Genomic DNA, 18,933 nt, shown 5'->3' with positions numbered 1-18,933 from the left:
AAAATCAACCACCATCATTAATCATACATTATTAAATAATACCCCCATCGCTGCAAACCAGCAGATTAAGCGAAATTCCACTTCATTTGCCTGATTGGATTTTCACTCAGATAATTCCTTAAACTTGACTGATTTATTCCCTCTTAAAAAAAAAAAAAAAAAAAAAAAAAACATTAATAACAAGTACTTAGGTTGGCTGCCACGGATAAGGTGTGTTTTTAGTAAAATATTAAATGCTTGATATAAAATAATTAATTTGGAAAAATTTCATCAACATAAACAAGTTGACTATAATAGTTTACGTATCCTCTTATTATATTGTTATTTATTTGCTAATTTACCCAGACATTTACCCTTATGCTGGGTACTTGATCAGAAGAAGTTTCAAACCATAGACTTCCTTCAATACTTCTATTTAAACTGAATGACATTTTTTTATTTGTTATATCTATGAAACATATTTTATCAATAGACTGATAACTACTATCAACGCTTTGTTGTTTTCATGATAATATTTACTCCCAGGTTAGTAGCACTCATAGTCCATTAACAATATACCAGATAACTTATTTACACTTCATGCATGCTAATCCCTTCTGTTTAAAGTGCAGATAAACATTACTCCTCCCTGTTCAACAAAAATCCGCTTAAAAATATTCTAAACAAACTTAGAAAGTTTTCAAGTCACTTTATTATCTAAGTTCAAAATTTTATAACTCTTGACAAAACAAGAAACAAGGCTCATGGTTTATTGTTGTATACTATGTATACAGCTTGTGTGACATACTTGTTTGTGCTGTAGGTATACAACATTGTGTTGCTGAATGTTGTCTGTTGTACCTCCACAACATGTTTATTCCTGGAACAAAGACAAACAACACACAAGTTCACTGTTTACCTACCAATATTAGACTCAAGTCATTTCAGTTAAACAAACCAAGATCCTATAAAAACTCACAGTAATTTTATAACTTCGTGAATTTATGTTTTTAGAACTTTCTTCAATAAATAATCTTATAAGTATTTTTGTATTGTAAATATCATTAAGTTTTTTCTCGCCTAAAGAAAAAAATATTGTTTCTCTAAAAAGGTTTATAACAACAGTAGAACTTCTTAAAATTGTCAACTTTCTTTATAGTCAAACTATGCATGAGCTTTGTTTTTTGGATTTTATATAATTAATGATATTATGTAACAAAAGGATCACATTCGACCATAACAATACCAGGGTTTTGACCATTCCCTCACATAAGAAGTAAAATACGTAAAATGCAAATGATAAATAATCGAAAATATATAAAAAAGAATCAAGCTGTACCTGATGTTGAATTGTTCTTATTTGCCTTGTAGCTAATTTAACAAGGTACAAACTATGGTAGTTTTTAAATTGTAACAATACAAACTGTTCTTCAAAATCATGTTAAAGAACATTTCATGATACCTGACGATGGTTGAGTTACCTCCGCATGATGGTCCCCAGTTAACTCTACTTGATGGTTGAGTTACCTCTACTTGATGGTTGTGTTACCTCTACTTGATGGTTGAGTTACCTCTACTTTTTTTTCTTTATAAAAAGGTTGGCGACCTCTTTTAACCTTGCATTTGCCCATCCACATAGACTGCAGATCTGTGTGTGGAACTTATCCAGCAAAGCAAGGGGTGAGCCGGTACAGTACGAAGGTCAACTGTAGGCCTACTGATAAATTTTAGTGCCAGTGACCAGGATCCGAACCCACGACATCGCTGTCTTGGGCCCTGTAATATAATATAAAATTCTAATAAATGCTGCAAGGAAAGAATGTGTTTATTATTCAACAAGAGTCATCATCACCACAACAACAAACTAAATTATAAAACATATGTTAAATGCAAAGGCATATGAATGACACTACATCTCCCCTTCCTCATTATATTTACTCATATCTTATTGGTGGTCTGATAGTTCTGCTCGATCTTCTTATTCCATCATCGTGGTTTGGCTGCACCCTCCTTCCACGGTAGACATCGTCAGAATCATCATTCTCTTTTCTTGGTAGGGGAATGAGATGCCATCTGTTTCGTCTTACATCATTCCCATTACTCAATGATACTATGTAGGATCGAGGTAGATTGGTTGTTGTTCTTATGGTTCCTTTTGCACTTATATCTTTAACCCAGACCCTCTCTCCTACTGCTAAAGGTGGAAGTTCTTTGACACCTCTTCTGTTGTCAAAGTTTTTCTTGACTCTGTCTCTTATTTTCTTGTCACAGTTTCAAAAGGATTCTATTTGATCTTTTCCAACCACTTGAAAGTCGTTGAGAGAAGGTAAAGTTGTTCTTAGTTTTCTACCATACAGCAGCTCTGCAGGTGATAACCCCGATTCCAATTTGGTAGTCCTGTAAGCTAATAGACCAAGATTGGGATCCGGACACTTTAGTAGAATCCTCTTGGCTATAGATACAGCGTTTTCAGCTTCTCCATTCGATTGAGGAAAGTGTGGACTACTAGTTACAGCTCTAAATCCGTAGTCTTTTGCGAAACCTTTGAACTCATCAGAAGTAAACTGAGTACCTCCATCTGTACGAATTTCTAGAGGGATCCCGTGTCGTGCAAAAATGTTTTTCATCCTTCCAATAACTGCCGCTGAAGTCAAAGTATTGAGTTCGATGAGCTCTAAAAATCGTGAGAAATAATCTTGTATTACTAAATACCAGGTTTGGTTACATTTCAAAATATCTGCACATAAATGGGTCCAAGGCTCTTGAGGAAGCTGTGTAGACATCAGAGGCTCCTTTCGCTGTAGTCTGTGTTCTATACATGTTGGACAATTTTCCACTGTAGTACTAATTTCTGTTGAACAGCCTGGCCACCAAACAGATTCTTGAGCACGCCGCCGACATTTCACTATACCCAAATGTCCCTCATGTAATCTTGATAAGATTTCTTTTCTCAAGGCCTTTGGAATGAACATCCTCCTTCCCTTAACAATTAATCCATCTTCCAAAGCGAGTTCATTGCGATACTTCCAGAATACTGAATTTTTCCGCCATGTATTCTCTTGGATGCATTTTAAGAGCTCCTGTCCTTCCGGGTCTTCATGTTGGGTCTTAATTTCCAACAGCCGTTTATCAGAACAAGGCAATGCATCAATTATGCTTCTTACAAACATTTCTTCCTCCAGATTCTCGATAACCTCATTCTCCCGATCCATTGGTGAAATTTCAGGGCTTCTTGATAGTAAATCTGCAGTTACATTTTCTTTCCCCGGGATGTGAACAACTTCGTAGTCAAAATTTTGCAATCTCATACGAAAACGTTGCAGCCGAGAAGAAAGATCAGAGATCGGCTTTGAACCCATTATCTCAGTCAGAGGCTTATGATCTGTGTAAAGCTGGAACCTTTTACCAAGAATAAAGCTAGAAAATCTTCCGCAAGCCCAAGTTAAGCCGAGAGCTTCTTTTTCAATGGTAGCATATCTTGACTCCGTTTCTGTTAATGTCCTCGATGCAAATGCTAATGGACGCCAATCCTTTCCATCAAACTGCTCGATCACTGCCCCTAAACCATAAGATGACAAATCTGCCATTACACGGGTTTTTGCTTCTCTTTTGTAGTTGGCCAATACAGTATCATTAGCTACAACTTTCTTCAATTCCTTAAAAGCTTGTTCTTGAGGCTCATCCCATGTCCATTCAACTCCTTTTTTAAGGAGACTTCTGATTGGTGCTGTTTTTTCAGCTAGATGAGGAACAAACTTCATTAATTGGTTTATCATTCCCAAAAACTGTCTAACCTCCGTTATACTCTGGGGGCTTTTCATGGCCAGAATAGCTTTAGTCTTCTCTGGGTCAATACTGACTCCCTGCGATGAGACAACGTGTCCGAGGAAAATCACACTTTCTACTCCAAACTTACATTTGTTTTTGTTTAACGTGATACCATTTTCTGAGAGTCTCTTTAGTACCAGTTTGACTCTGCTGTCATGTTCTGCTTCTGTCTTCCCCATTATCAAGATATCATCCGCTTGATTCACTACGCCTGGGATATCTGAAAGCATTTGACTCAGTCGGAATTGGAAAACCTCCGGTCCAGAACAGATTCCAAACGGAAGTCTCTTAAAGAAATATCGCCCGAATGGTGTAATGAACGTGGTGAGTTTAAATGAATCACTGTGAAGTGGAACCTGCCAGAATCCATTGGCAGCATCCAACTTAGTGAAAAGCTGACCTCCTTCCAACTTAGCTAGAGACTCATCCACTGACGGAAGCTGCAACAATTCTCTTTTCACATGTTGGTTCAATTTTGTGTAATCAACACAGAGTCTAATTCTACCATCACTCCTTGGAACCACTACTACGGGAGAACACCAGTCAGTAGGTTCAGTTACTGGTTCTATTACACCATCAGCAAGCATCCTGTCCAATTCATATTTAACCTGTCTGTGGAGTGAGAAAGCCACCCTCCTCGGTGACATAACAGCATAAGGTTTTGCATCTTCGTGCAGCCTAATTTTGTATGGATGATTCATTCTACCCATTCCCTCAAACACTTTTGGATATTGACTCTAGAGTGATTCACCATCTACAAGATTAACGTTAAACGTAAGTAACTCCAGTTTCAACAATGCATTTCTACTCATTAGAGGTGTACTTTGGGACGGCAAGACATATATGTCTTCTAATATTTGCTTATTGCCATACATAATTTCAGCTGAACAGACACCCACAACAGTCAATTTAGTCTGGCCCGGCCCAAAAAGAACTTTATGGGTTGGACGGATTACAAGTTTGAGGTCAAGTGCAAGTGTACTTCCCATAACAGAAACGTCTGCCCCAGAGTCCATCTTAAACTCTACTGGTTGACTATTTACCTTTACCACTACACTTGGACATTCACCCTGCTTAAAGTTTACTTCACCTAAATATCCTTTTTTTGAATGAATCGAATCGTCTGAGTCAACTTCCTTAATCTCTTTAACCTCCTTTGGTTTGTTTGGACAACATTTTGCAAAGTGACCACGAAATTTGCACTTGGAACACTTTTCTCCAAAAGCAGGACATTCCCGAGGGCCATGAGTTGTTCCACAGCGACGACAGGAAAATGTTTTAGTAGTTTGAGCCACACGTTTATTATTATCAAAAGGTTTTGAACTTACCCCAAATACATCTTCCCTGGATGGTTTATCTCTAATTACAGCTTGCTGTTTAGACATTGCTTCTGCTTGACGTACTCTCGTGATTGCCTTATGAAGGGTCAATGACTCGTCTAATTGTAGAGACTCTGATAAGTTTTGGTTATGAACACCAATGACAATTAAGTCTCGTACCAAACTGTCCTTGAGCTGTCCAAACTCGCAACTTTCCGCGAGTTTGTGCAAGTCATTGACAAAAGCATCCACCGGTTCACCTGCACTTTGCCTACGTTTTAGAAATTTAGCTCTTTCGTAGACCAAATTTCTTTTAAGGCCTAAGTACCTCGCAAAGGCATTTACTACATCCTCATAACTTAACTCTTTTTCTTCGCCTAGTCCAAATGTTTCAAAAAGACCTTCACCTTCCTGCCCTAAAGTATATAAAAGGGTGCTTATTTGCTGGTGGTCCGGTTTTAGGTACAACTCTGATGCCTGCCTGTAACGTTCAAACCGCTTAATCCATACAGGCCACATAGCTGGGTTGGTAAAATCAAATATTTCAGGAGCACTTAGTGGTGCCTGTAGACCTATCACTATTGGTGCTGGCTTTGATTGGGTACTAATCATTTTCATAGATTTATCAGAGCCTATTTGAAACTTACATCTATGTCGTGGACCAACTGCCTCATCTCCAGAATCTTCAGTTGTAAACTCGTCCTCTTCCTTTTTTGACTTTCTAGAAGATTTCTTGCATGTTTTAAATGTTTATTTCACAACCTGACACCATGTAATATAATATAAAATTCTAATAAATGCTGCAAGGAAAGAATGTGTTTATTATTCAACAAGAGTCATCATCACCACAACAACAAACTAAATTATAAAACATATGTTAAATGCAAAGGCATATGAATGACACTACAGGCCCGAAGTCAGCTGACGCTACCAAATGAGCCACCGACTCATTACTGAGCCACCGACTCACCATGAAATTTTGATAGCTTGGTATGCAGTTTGATCAAAATATATCCAAAAACATGCAAACTACAACAGTTTACACATTCTCCATATGAATAACTTGGGAATTTTAAAAGTAGAGTTAAAATTTTTTTCTCAAAAACCAGAAATCACACAAAAATGCTTGAATTTACTAAATTATTTTTTTTAATGTTCTTCGAAACGGCATGGAAAAAATTGCATAATCTTGTGTTTTATGGGTCGAAAATAGGAAAAATCAATTCTTACCGTGTAAAGCCCTGTTCATGGTAGTGTTTTTTGGGCTCTAGGGACATAAAAACGAAAATAAATCCGTCTAACCATTAGACCCACGATAATAGCTTATTTTTTATTTAGGAAGTTCGCTGAGCCAAACAAACTTCTACCTAATTAAATATACCATTTATGTCAATTACAAGCTAGTTAAGCCACCTTAAAAAGTGTAACTAGTACAAACAAAATAGCGTTATGATGGTGGTATAAATACTCATTGTTGTTTAATAGTCCAACTAGAAAGTGTGCAAAGAGAGGGATTGGCGAATAATCGCAATTATACGAAGATATTGTTGAATTTATAAAATGGGAGTTTCTCCAATTCTATTGTTGGTAAGAGATTGTTGAAGAAAAGAGAATGAGGTTATCTGGGCACAATAAACCTGTTGACTAAAAGGAAATGTGTCCATAATTGGTTTATTCTGAGACTCTTTCCAAGGTTTAAACTGACTTGGGGAAAACGGCCCTCATTGTAATTTTCAACTCCGTTAATTTTTGAAACCAACTGAAGAAGTTTATTAAAAGAAGCTCAATAGATATTTGCTTGGTTATCATTGTTACACAAAAATTATTATAAAACAATAATTTCACTCATAAAAAAATATATAATTATCAATCACTTCTCATCTCTCTGTTAAAAATAACTTTACCGTTTTTATGATATTTTATTCCAGTTTTAAACAACAAATTACACAACGAGAAAATTCAATGTTAAAAATGTTTTACAACAATATTTTGCAAACGTACTATCGCAGCACACATACACATGAGCAACAATGTATTAGCCCAAAAATTAAATATAGTTTGTGTGAAACAATAATGTTGCCTATGTTGCAACTTTTAGTTACTTGCTAATTTTAACACAGTTGTGAAATAAAAAAAAAAAAAAAAATATTTCATCCATCATAAAAAATGTAGCAAAGATTACCATATTCAGAATTATAACTGAATGAATTTGTGACAGCCTGGAGTGAGGTGGAGATTGCTTTTCAGACTCGGAGATATCAGTAACTTGGTAACATCCTCATCTCGGCCTGATTATGTGTCAGACTGTGTGAATATATTTGGAGCCTTGTGTGATTTACTTTGCGGCAAAGAAATATTTGACATTAAACTTGGCACTAACTCTCAATAGTCTGTTAAAAAAGGTCCAACTTTTATCATGGGAAAATTTAATTTAAAATAATCTCAAAAATATTTATGAAATAAAAATAGTTATGATAATGAGAAGTTAAGTAGTTACATACATACATTTGTTCATAAGAATTATTTTACACAATTTTCTACTGGTTTTTTAGTTTATAAAGCCACAAGACTAACAAAAAAGTTCAAGTAACAGAATATTTAAAACTAAACCGTAATTTCGGTAGTAAAACGTATTTCTGATCAATATCACGATTGCTGTTAGTTATAAGTTAGAACTGTCTAAGTCTACTACCTACATATATTGAAAAAAAGATTGACCAATTCAATTCAACTCTAAATAATTTCAAATCATAATGGCCTGTATAATATAGGTGATTAAAATTTACAATATCTTACATAAAATGTCAAGAACTGTTTTATTTTATAGATTATTAAAGGCAACGATATCTTTGCCCAAGGCAGAATAACTAAGCGATTAATTAAAGAGTTCAGTGAAATTCGAGCGTTTCAAAAGATTCTATGGAACAGCTTAATTAAACGTAACCTCTAGATAATTAATACTTCGAATATTTTATTATTTCTTCATAGTAAACTATTTATGTAATGGCCGAACCTATTTTGGAAATGGGATTCATGGGACCAGTGGTGGGATTTTTTTTCTCTTTCAGGGATTTTTTTGGTGTTTCAAAAATTTAGGTCCTTAAGAGTTTTTCAGTTTTTTTATCTTTTACCACTTTTGGATAGTATCCAAGAGAGTTACTGAATTTCAGGGTACCGTACAGGAAATTTTAATTGTTCAGTGTAGTATTTTCGGCTGGCAATATGATAGGATATTTGTTGCAGCAACCTTAGAGCACTGTTTTGCACTGGGAACAGTCTGTAGTAATTGCAAAATTTGGATGCAGGAATTTTTCAAAGAAACTATTCCTTAAGCCAATTAATTAGTGACATATTTTTAAAGAATAACAACAATAATCAATTTATTTATTTTTTACGAGAAACAAATGTTGGTTCTTTAGTAAACGGGGATTTCATACTTCCCAATTTGTGCGGTGTCGGAGATGAAATGACGTGGTGATAAAATGGAAAGCGTAAGCAGGAAGATATGTTATAAGATGACGGCTTGTGAAAGGTCTTCCTTCCGATTACGTTTAATGGATTCCTCACATTCTAAAAGTCCCATCACGAAATATTCTGTGCCTTTTCTCTGACACCATTGTGGTAGTAAACATTCAGCTCATTCTTCATATCAGATTAGGTAAAATAGCTGGACACATATATGTTACATCGTTCAAAAAAGGTTCTTTATGATTCGTTATAATATCTTCAGTATTAAGGAATTAAAAATACAAGACCGTTGTTTAGAAAAAAATGTTTAATGACTATTGACAATAAAAAACATACCGTAATAGGCTATTAATAAAAACTTTACGAAATAGGAATCAGTTTTAATGAGGATTTGAAAAAAAAAATGCAATCCACTGTAGTTTTAACAGAACATTATCATAAATACGCTCTACAAATTCATCTCTGTTTGACACTGATGTACACCAGAAAATACATGTTGGTATACAAAGTTAATTTTAAACTGCCTCATTTAAAATTTTCTTTGTGTTGTCAATTGTGAAAGAGTGCCAGAGGATGTATAAAACGAACTACACATAATCAAATTTTATACTTACTATTACACTTCTAATTATTAAATAATTCTTTTATGAATAACACCACTTTCTTAACTACTACGAGTAATTGGTTACCATCAAAAATAAATCAGCCCGAAGCAGGTGTTATGAGCTGAATTTTAATTTGTAATTTCAAAAGTTGGGGCTCAATGGTGCAAGAATATTCATCGCTTTCATTTAAACTTAAGTTGGAGAAGGACTCAATTAAAAGTTTATAATAACGATCCAGTTATTTTTTACAATATAATAAGATGTAGATGGAAATAACGACTTTATGTGGAGGGAGACTTCAATATGAGGTAAGTTATCCTGAGGCCAACTAACTTGTAAGTAGGCTGACGAAAACATAAGCTCTGAACAGTTAACACTGAGTTCGGATATTTGCATAGTAAACAGCTATTTTTTGGATGGCACTATCTGAATGAATTGAATATCCAGGTTAACAATATAATCAATATGCATAAACTATACAAACATAATGAAACATGACTGAGTTCCCAGACCCCAAAATGGTACGTGGAACTTTTACCAAGATTCTGTGCTCATGAGAGATCTGCAGGTGTTCAAAAAATACAACTGAAAAGTGATTAACATCTTTTATTACCAACTCAATTAAAAATATTAACAAATATGCGCCCTTAAACAACAGCGAAATAATATATACAAATTGGTACAAGGCTTAGAATGTAAATCAATACCAGTGTTAGGCCTAAATCATTTACCAAAACATTTAAAACATTTATGTATATATAAACTTTACCAAAAGTTGAAGTTCAAGTTTAAGTTTAAGGACCAAGCTGGTAACTAGAAGAAAATCCTTACTTTAAGTTAGGTTAGGCCTACTCGGAAAAGGTTTAGGACAATGATAAATTTAAAAATATGAATCTTAAAAGGCAAGAAATTGAAAATATTACATAAAACAGACGTTGAATTGAAATGACCTTACAATGAAATCATTTAAAAATAGTATTTGACCAAAATATCAATAACAAGTTGCGTTTAAAGAAAAACGTTCGAACAACCTTACAGTTCAAATTACACTCAACATTGACATGAAAATATTTAAATAGCAACATAAGACAATTATACACAAATATACACTAACATCAGAATAGAATTTTAATTTAAACAGTAAGAAATAGAATTTTTAAAATGGCAAAATTGTGGGGAAGAATTTAGTACTGGCGTGAACCGAAATGAAATTTAGAACAATTGGGCCGAAAGTTTCCCCGTTAGAACAGAAATTTTTAGCCTATTACTAACATAACATGGTACATACACAAAATAATGAAATAACAAGGGAATGTGACACCCTACTAAATACATGAATTCTTGTAGCTTTTTAAAAAAAAACTCGTAGACCCGTGATATAAATAATGTATTCTTGTTGACTTTTGTTAGTTCCAGTTCCACAACTCAACTCGCAGCGATAGCGAAATAAAAACATTTAATTTGAAACAGTAAAACACAAGGGGATTATTAGTCTGTAGTTTAGTCCAGAAATAAGAAGTAGGCCTAGTTAGGGAAACACTAAGCTCAATTTGCTAGGCTACAGAGTTTAAGAAATTGAAACGGTAAAACTTTAAATTGGGGAAAAACTTGATATAAATGAACTGTTCTTGAAGGTAGGCTGAATGCAAACGTTGGAATAATAATGATAACATGGAGTAGATAGCACCTGGTTTGTAGAGGTGAAGAAGGCCAAAGTTCTCGTAGAATGTTTCTGGGTGAAGTCCTTCCGCTGCGAGTTGGTTGTGGTTAGGCCTGGTTTAGTCCGGGGGCGAAGCCCTCGTCTTGCTCCGAACTAGGTCAGGATCAGGAGGCATGATGTGTCCGCTGCTGTCGGTCCAGTACAGGAGCCCTTTAAAATTACACAGGCCTACTTAAAAGTTGAAAATAATCAGTATTTCAGAATATTATCAAACCTAACCCTTTCAAGGAATATAGACTTGGTCTTTCGGGAGTTTACGGCAGAGCTAAATTTACATAACACTTTAAGTAAAAATTTAAATCTCTGTTAGTCATGGTTAAACAAATAATCTCTATTGCTTTTCTTGGCTTAACAAAACAATACATATTTTCATTCAGTTTTCTGTTACTAATACTAATACAATTTCCAGCCTAGGCCTAGCCTGTGGATTTTGTTAAAAGGAAAAACTAACTCTTTCACTTTACTTTAGTTTGGAAAACCTGTAAACACAAACAAATGACGACTCAGAACAACACAAATAATTAAAAACAACAAATTTACCAAAGTCGAACACGTGTGTCCTGAACACCAACATGAAATTTTCCTGTCTGTGACCAGACAAAAACTAACTTTAAGCACAAAATTTTTGACAACTACAATTTTAAACATTTGACAAAACAAGTTAAACAATTTAAACAACTTTAAAAGACATTATAAACATCATTTTACACAAATATAGAGAAAAAGGACAAATCTCTTGTGAACGCTTTCAAGAACAGACAAAATGTTTGAGGGAAAAATGGCTAAGTTTAAAAATGAAAAAACGGACAATTAATCTAATACAATGATTTGACATACCTGGCTTGGTGTCAAAAACAAATTTAAAATTGCATTTTATGAAGGTCGAACAAAATGAACTTGGAAAATCTTCTTTCTTGAGTCTCCATAGTGCCGGTAAAATTTGGAACGTCAATCTAGGTGGACGATTTCAAAGAGAGAGAACGTCTCCAAGCAAATCGGAGAAGAAGGGGAGTAATGACAAAGTGGACTCGCCCACGGCCTTTGGCGAGCGTCGGCGTACAGAGCTTCTGCCGCAATATGTACTATAAGAAATACTCTCCTTTCTCAAACTGAGCCGACTGACACGGCTCAACCTCCCACCCCAAAGGAGACATCAGGCTCAAAATTTTCAAACAGGTAACAAGTGATAACTGAAGTTTCATAATGTTTTCCAGAATAGGTGAACTGGGGTTATCAGCGCTGATAGATGTTTGTATAGAATAGAGAGAGATGTAGAAAACTTCAGAGAGAACGTAGTCTTGAGGGTGATCAGTCCTAAGACACACTATTCTTATTTACTTTCACTTCCTGAATCAAACATCGCATCCCCGGTGTAGGGCTTTAAATGTGAAATATGAGCCTTCCTAAACTTCTCTTCGGTAGTGGGGTCGACCAGCATAGCAGTAACAGGTGACAAAAATTTAGAAATTCTTAGAGGTCCAGTCCACCTATAGCACAGTTTTCCAGCACGTTTCTCCACTGCTGAACTAAGGGGATGGGCTAAGCAAAAAACAAGTTGTCCAATCTTGAAAGGGTTCTCTTTTCTTCCTTGATTATATCGATCCCGCTGTCTCTCGTGGGCTCGCTTTAAATTCCGTCTAGCGGCTGACCACAGGTTTTTGACATCCGGGGTTGGTATGGAGGGTAACAAATCAGTGATTTTCCAAACATTTGACAAAGGGTTATTTGGTTTGAATCCAAACATGAGTTCAAAAGGTACCGCCTTATGGCCTTCATGGAGAGCAGTGTTGAAAGCTAGTTGTAGCCATCGTAGGTTCTGATCCCAGGTGTCTTGCTGTTCTGCGTGATACGCAATGAGCGCTGACTTCAAATTTCTGTTAAATCTTTCTGCATGAGAGGGCTGGGGGTAATAGGGAGAAGTGGTAAAATGGTGTATTCCCTGACCGAAACACATCCTCTTGAATAAATGGGACCTGAACTGAGGTCCGTTGTCGGAAACCAATTTCATAGGATTACCAAAATGTTGAAACAAACGAGTTTGTAGAATTTCTATGGTGAGTCGGGCTGTAGCTTTCCTCATGGGGAATAACCACACAAATTTCGTAAATGCATCGACTGCTACAAGAAGAGTAGTATTTCCAGTCTTGCTACGAGGAAAAGGTCCAACATAGTCGATAAATATCTTTTCCATGGGTCTTTCAGCAACTTCCGAAGCTAGTAGGCCTAGTCTGGTATTCTGCGCAGGCTTACTAAGAGAGCAAAGATTGCAGTTCCTAACCCTGTTAGCGATATCTCGGTCCATACCCTTCCATATATATTCCTGGCGAATCTTGGAAATGGTTTTTAATATTCCAAGATGTCCTCCCACTGGTGATTGGTGGAAATATGAGAAAACCATGGGGATGAGATGGCTTGGCAAAACAACTTTAGGACTTCGATTTCCCCTCTGAGGGCGGCAACAGACAACTCCCTTGGACAATAAATACGGTGGATAAACTTCTCCATTTTTAAGCCTATTTAGGATTTCCACAATTTCTGGATCTTCTTGTTGATGTTTTTGAAGTGCAGTGAAAGCTAAAGGGAAATCAGAGAGTAACATATTGCAGGTAATAGTTGTATTTTGAGAATCACCTTTCTCCTGAATAAACATGCGAGACAAGGCATCCGCCACTACATTTTGCGTTCCTCTAATGTGCTGTACTTTGAATTTGAGTGCGGACAGTTTTACGACCCATCTGCCTATCTTTCCTAATTGACGGGGATGAGCAAGTAACCAAGAAAGTGCTTGATTGTCCGTTTCGAGAAGAAATTCTGAGTGTTCCAAATACCTACGAAATTTATCAACGGCAAAAACAACAGCCAAACATTCCAATTCATATATCGAAGACGCCTTCTTCTCTTGAGGGCTTAGTGTCCTAGAAGCGAAAGCAATTGGTTGTCTAGTGCCATCCACTTCTTGTTGGAGAACGGCACCGAGTGCCTGAGATGAAGCATCAGTTTGAAGGATGAAAGGTTGTGAAAAATCCGGTACCTTTAACACTGGTGGAGACATGATAGCTTCCTTAAGTGCACAAAATGACGATTCCTGCTCCTTGCCCCAAATAAATTTAGCTCCTTTTTTCCTTAAAGAATTCAGAGGTACTGATAAATCTGCAACATTTGGAATAAATTTTCTGTAGAATCCCACCATTCCAAGAAATCTTGCGATGCCCTTAGCGTCTCGTGGTTTAGGGAAATCTCTAATTCCTTGAGTCCGAGCGGGGTCAATGCTCACACCTTTGGCAGAAACCAAATGACCTAAGAAGGATATCTCTTCACGGGCGAATTGCACCTTTTCCGGATTAACAGTTAGTCCGGCCTTACGCAACCTCTTCAAAACTTCTTCAATATGTAGTACATGTTCTTCCCAGGTTTCACTATAAACTAACAAGTCATCTAAATAGTTGAAAAGGAATTTAAATTTAAGGTCATGAAAAATGATGTCCAGTAGACGTGTAAGTGCTTGAGCGCCTACAGCCAAACCCATGGGTACTCGAGTGTACTGATATAAGTTCCAAGGTACACAGAAACTGGTGATGTGTCGAGACTGTTTAGCCAGGGGAATTTGATGATAGGCCGAGTTCAGATCAAAAATGGTGAAATATCGAGCTTTACTGAACCAGTCGAAAGCACTGTGTAGGTCAGGTAACGGAACGGAATCAATTTCGATACAGGCATTCACCTTTCTAAAGTCGATCACCATGCGTGATTTTCCCCCAGGTTTAGGAACAAGGAACGCTGGACTAGCGTATCCAGACGAGGATGGCTCAATAACACCTTGTCGTAACATTTCATCGACCTTCTGTCGCAATAACTCCATCTTGGGTGGGGCAAAACGGTAAGGATGTGACCGCACAATTTTATCAGAAGTCAATCGTATAGTGTACTCCAAAACGTTGGTTAAACCCAATTTACCAGTAAGAACATCTGGGTACTGATCGCACAACAAGGAAAGTGTCTGTCTTCTATCATCGCTCAGGTGTGATAGTGGCTCTTTAGTTCTCTCCTCCTTAATTTCACAATCCACTTCGAAAACCTGAGTAGCTTCCACCGCATTTGCAGCCAACTTAACAAACCGTTCCTTGTCAAAATTGAAATACCCCTTACTCCGACTAAGGTCAACAACCAATTGAGTATGTGAAATAAAATCCGCTCCCAGGATGCAATCCACTCCCAATTTTTCAGAGACCAGAAAAGTCCATAGCCATGAAAATCCTTCTATTTTGACATTACAAAGAATCTGAGTTTTAATAGGTAATATTTCCTTTGAAGCCGTTAAACATTGTAGATTGATGGTCTCAGTTGATTTTATTTTATTTTGATTTAATAACTGATTATAAAGTTCCAGTGATAATAGACTTCGAGCGGATCCAGAGTCCAGAAGTGCTCCACAACGGTATTCACCAAAATTAACCAGAACATAAGGACAGTGACCAGGTGACACTCTAATACCTTGCTTAGCAAGTTGAGTAACGAAACAACTGCTTTTACTTTCTCCGAGGCTTTTGCGGAGGGGCGGTTTTATTTCTCCTTCTCCCCCCCGCTCTGTTCGTTTTTTGAAACTTCACGGGGTTCCTGTCGAGGCTGCATAAACCTGCTGTTTTGAGTGGCTCTACAATATCTTCGGGTGTGACCCTTCCTGCCACATCCGTAACAAGTAAAAACAGTACGTGGCCTATCTGTATTGTGTGAAGGATTTGCTTCCATACTCATAAGTGGTAAACTTTTCAAATTTTCTCGGACCCGCATATCTGAACCGCCCGGGGCACAAGAACTTCTCAACCCGTCAGTATAGGCAACGTTTCGTGATGTGATGCTCAACTCATCCAGTTCAATGAAGGATGACGGTCGCCTCGAAAAAACCAAACGAGAACGTTCTTCGGCTGTTAAACCTCCCAGAATGACTTCAACTATTCCCGTCTCTCCCAATTTAACCCGAAGCAGTCGAGCAACATGTTTAAGATCAGCAGCAAAACTAGCCAGACTCTCCCTTGGACGTTGTAATCGGTAAAATTTCTCCTGTATCAATTGTTGAAGTAGCCTACCCGGCACAAAATAATCCAAAACTTCTTGGTGGAAATCATCAAACGATCGGGTAGCTTCGATACATGACAGTACTCTCTCAGTCAAAGGGCTGCGACAATAGGGGTACACCAGTTTTAGCAGTGTGGAGTCATCCACACCAGGGAATTCTCTCAGACGGAGTAGGGAACTAAGGAAATTCAACAGTTGCGGTACTTCGAGTCCATCGGTAACGGGGAGCTTCTCCATAACCTGGCTGACTGGGTTCGGAAGCCTAGAATATTGTGGCGCTATCATGGTTCCAGGGAGTTTGGAAGTAGCCTGCACAGTTTGTGATGATGGCTGTGAATTTCCAGATACAGCACTGTGAATTTTATTACAAGGACTGGAAGTATTAGTTACATTCGTAGCAGGAGTCTGCGACTCATCCTTCTCGTTAATCACTATTTCGTCTGGAGTCTGGATCTCCTGACTACCGCCACTAGCAACATTGACAGTAGGTTGTTCCAACTCCTTGTTCCCGGTGGCAGTTCTGGGCTTGGGATTTAATAAAAAGCACAAGTGCTCACGGACTTGTTGAAGCACAAGAGTTACAGTAACTTCGCTATCCTCTCCAACAGCCTGAACAGGATCTATTGCATTTAGCCGTCTTTCAAGATGTTCAAGACGAACTCTCAAGCGCTGAACAGCATTGGAACCCAGATCAGGATAATCGCCCAAGTCCTTCACACCTAAAGTTAATTCCTCAGCAAGCTCCTTACAAAATTCCCATTCTTCACCGGGATCATTCTTCACAGCAGAGGTAGGGGGCTTGTTGGCTTTTATGAGTCCCCTGAGTTGACGTCTCAAATCAGCTACCTTCAAAGCTGGGGTCTCACCTCGCAAGGCAACTTCAAACTGGAGTTCCCTTTTCAGCAGAAAATCGGGGTTTAAATTACTCATCTCGACAAAATTTGAATACAAACAACAAACACGACAGCAAATTTTTTTTTTTTTTTTACAATTAACAATTCACCAAAAAACACCATTGCCAGGGCTCCTAACCAAAACGCGAACAAAACGGGACAATCAATGACGGGCCTACGTGAAAACAACTCGAAACATTTTTTTTAAATCTACACAAGGAAATACAAAACACAATGAAATGACAAAACAACAAATGAGACAAATTCCAACAAGTTTTTCATGTTGATACCCAGGAACACACAGTTCAGAAAATTTCAAAATCCAACGGCCATGACCTGAAAACAATTTGAATCACCTTCAGACCCCCAAGAACACAGAAATATTAAAATGCTAACAAACACTCTAAATTACTGAGCCATTTGAAAAAAAAACACCGCTCTGCTACCAAATGAAACATGACTGAGTTCCCAGACCCCAAAATGGTACGTGGAACTTTTACCAAGATTCTGTGCTCATGAGAGATCTGCAGGTGTTCAAAAAATACAACTGAAAAGTGATTAACATCTTTTATTACCAACTCAATTAAAAATATTAACAAATATGCGCCCTTAAACAACAGCGAAATAATATATACAAATTGGTACAAGGCTTAGAATGTAAATCAATACCAGTGTTAGGCCTAAATCATTTACCAAAACATTTAAAACATTTATGTATATATAAACTTTACCAAAAGTTGAAGTTCAAGTTTAAGTTTAAGGACCAAGCTGGTAACTAGAAGAAAATCCTTACTTTAAGTTAGGTTAGGCCTACTCGGAAAAGGTTTAGGACAATGATAAATTTAAAAATATGAATCTTAAAAGGCAAGAAATTGAAAATATTACATAAAACAGACGTTGAATTGAAATGACCTTACAATGAAATCATTTAAAAATAGTATTTGACCAAAATATCAATAACAAGTTGCGTTTAAAGAAAAACGTTCGAACAACCTTACAGTTCAAATTACACTCAACATTGACATGAAAATATTTAAATAGCAACATAAGACAATTATACACAAATATACACTAACATCAGAATAGAATTTTAATTTAAACAGTAAGAAATAGAATTTTTAAAATGGCAAAATTGTGGGGAAGAATTTAGTACTGGCGTGAACCGAAATGAAATTTAGAACAATTGGGCCGAAAGTTTCCCCGTTAGAACAGAAATTTTTAGCCTATTACTAACATAACATGGTACATACACAAAATAATGAAATAACAAGGGAATGTGACACCCTACTAAATACATGAATTCTTGTAGCTTTTTAAAAAAAAACTCGTAGACCCGTGATATAAATAATGTATTCTTGTTGACTTTTGTTAGTTCCAGTTCCACAACTCAACTCGCAGCGATAGCGAAATAAAAACATTTAATTTGAAACAGTAAAACACAAGGGGATTATTAGTCTGTAGTTTAGTCCAGAAATAAGAAGTAGGCCTAGTTAGGGAAACACTAAGCTCAATTTGCTAGGCTACAGAGTTTAAGAAATTGAAACGGTAAAACTTTAAATTGGGGAAAAACTTGATATAAATGGACTGTTCTTGAAGGTAGGCTGAATGCAAACGTTGGAATAATAATGATAACATGGAGTAGATAGCACCTGGTTTGTAGAGGTGAAGAAGGCCAAAGTTCTCGTAGAATGTTTCTGGGTGAAGTCCTTCCGCTGCGAGTTGGTTGTGGTTAGGCCTGGTTTAGTCCGGGGGCGAAGCCCTCGTCTTGCTCCGAACTAGGTCAGGATCAGGAGGCATGATGTGTCCGCTGCTGTCGGTCCAGTACAGGAGCCCTTTAAAATTACACAGGCCTACTTAAAAGTTGAAAATAATCAGTATTTCAGAATATTATCAAACCTAACCCTTTCAAGGAATATAGACTTGGTCTTTCGGGAGTTTACGGCAGAGCTAAATTTACATAACACTTTAAGTAAAAATTTAAATCTCTGTTAGTCATGGTTAAACAAATAATCTCTATTGCTTTTCTTGGCTTAACAAAACAATACATA

This window comes from Macrosteles quadrilineatus, unplaced genomic scaffold (genome assembly GCF_028750875.1).
Source record: "Macrosteles quadrilineatus isolate MER2022 unplaced genomic scaffold, UCM_ALF_1.0 Scaffold_9__3_contigs__length_116548681, whole genome shotgun sequence".
NCBI lineage: Eukaryota > Metazoa > Arthropoda > Insecta > Hemiptera > Cicadellidae > Macrosteles > Macrosteles quadrilineatus.
This window is presented reverse-complemented; position numbering follows the sequence as displayed.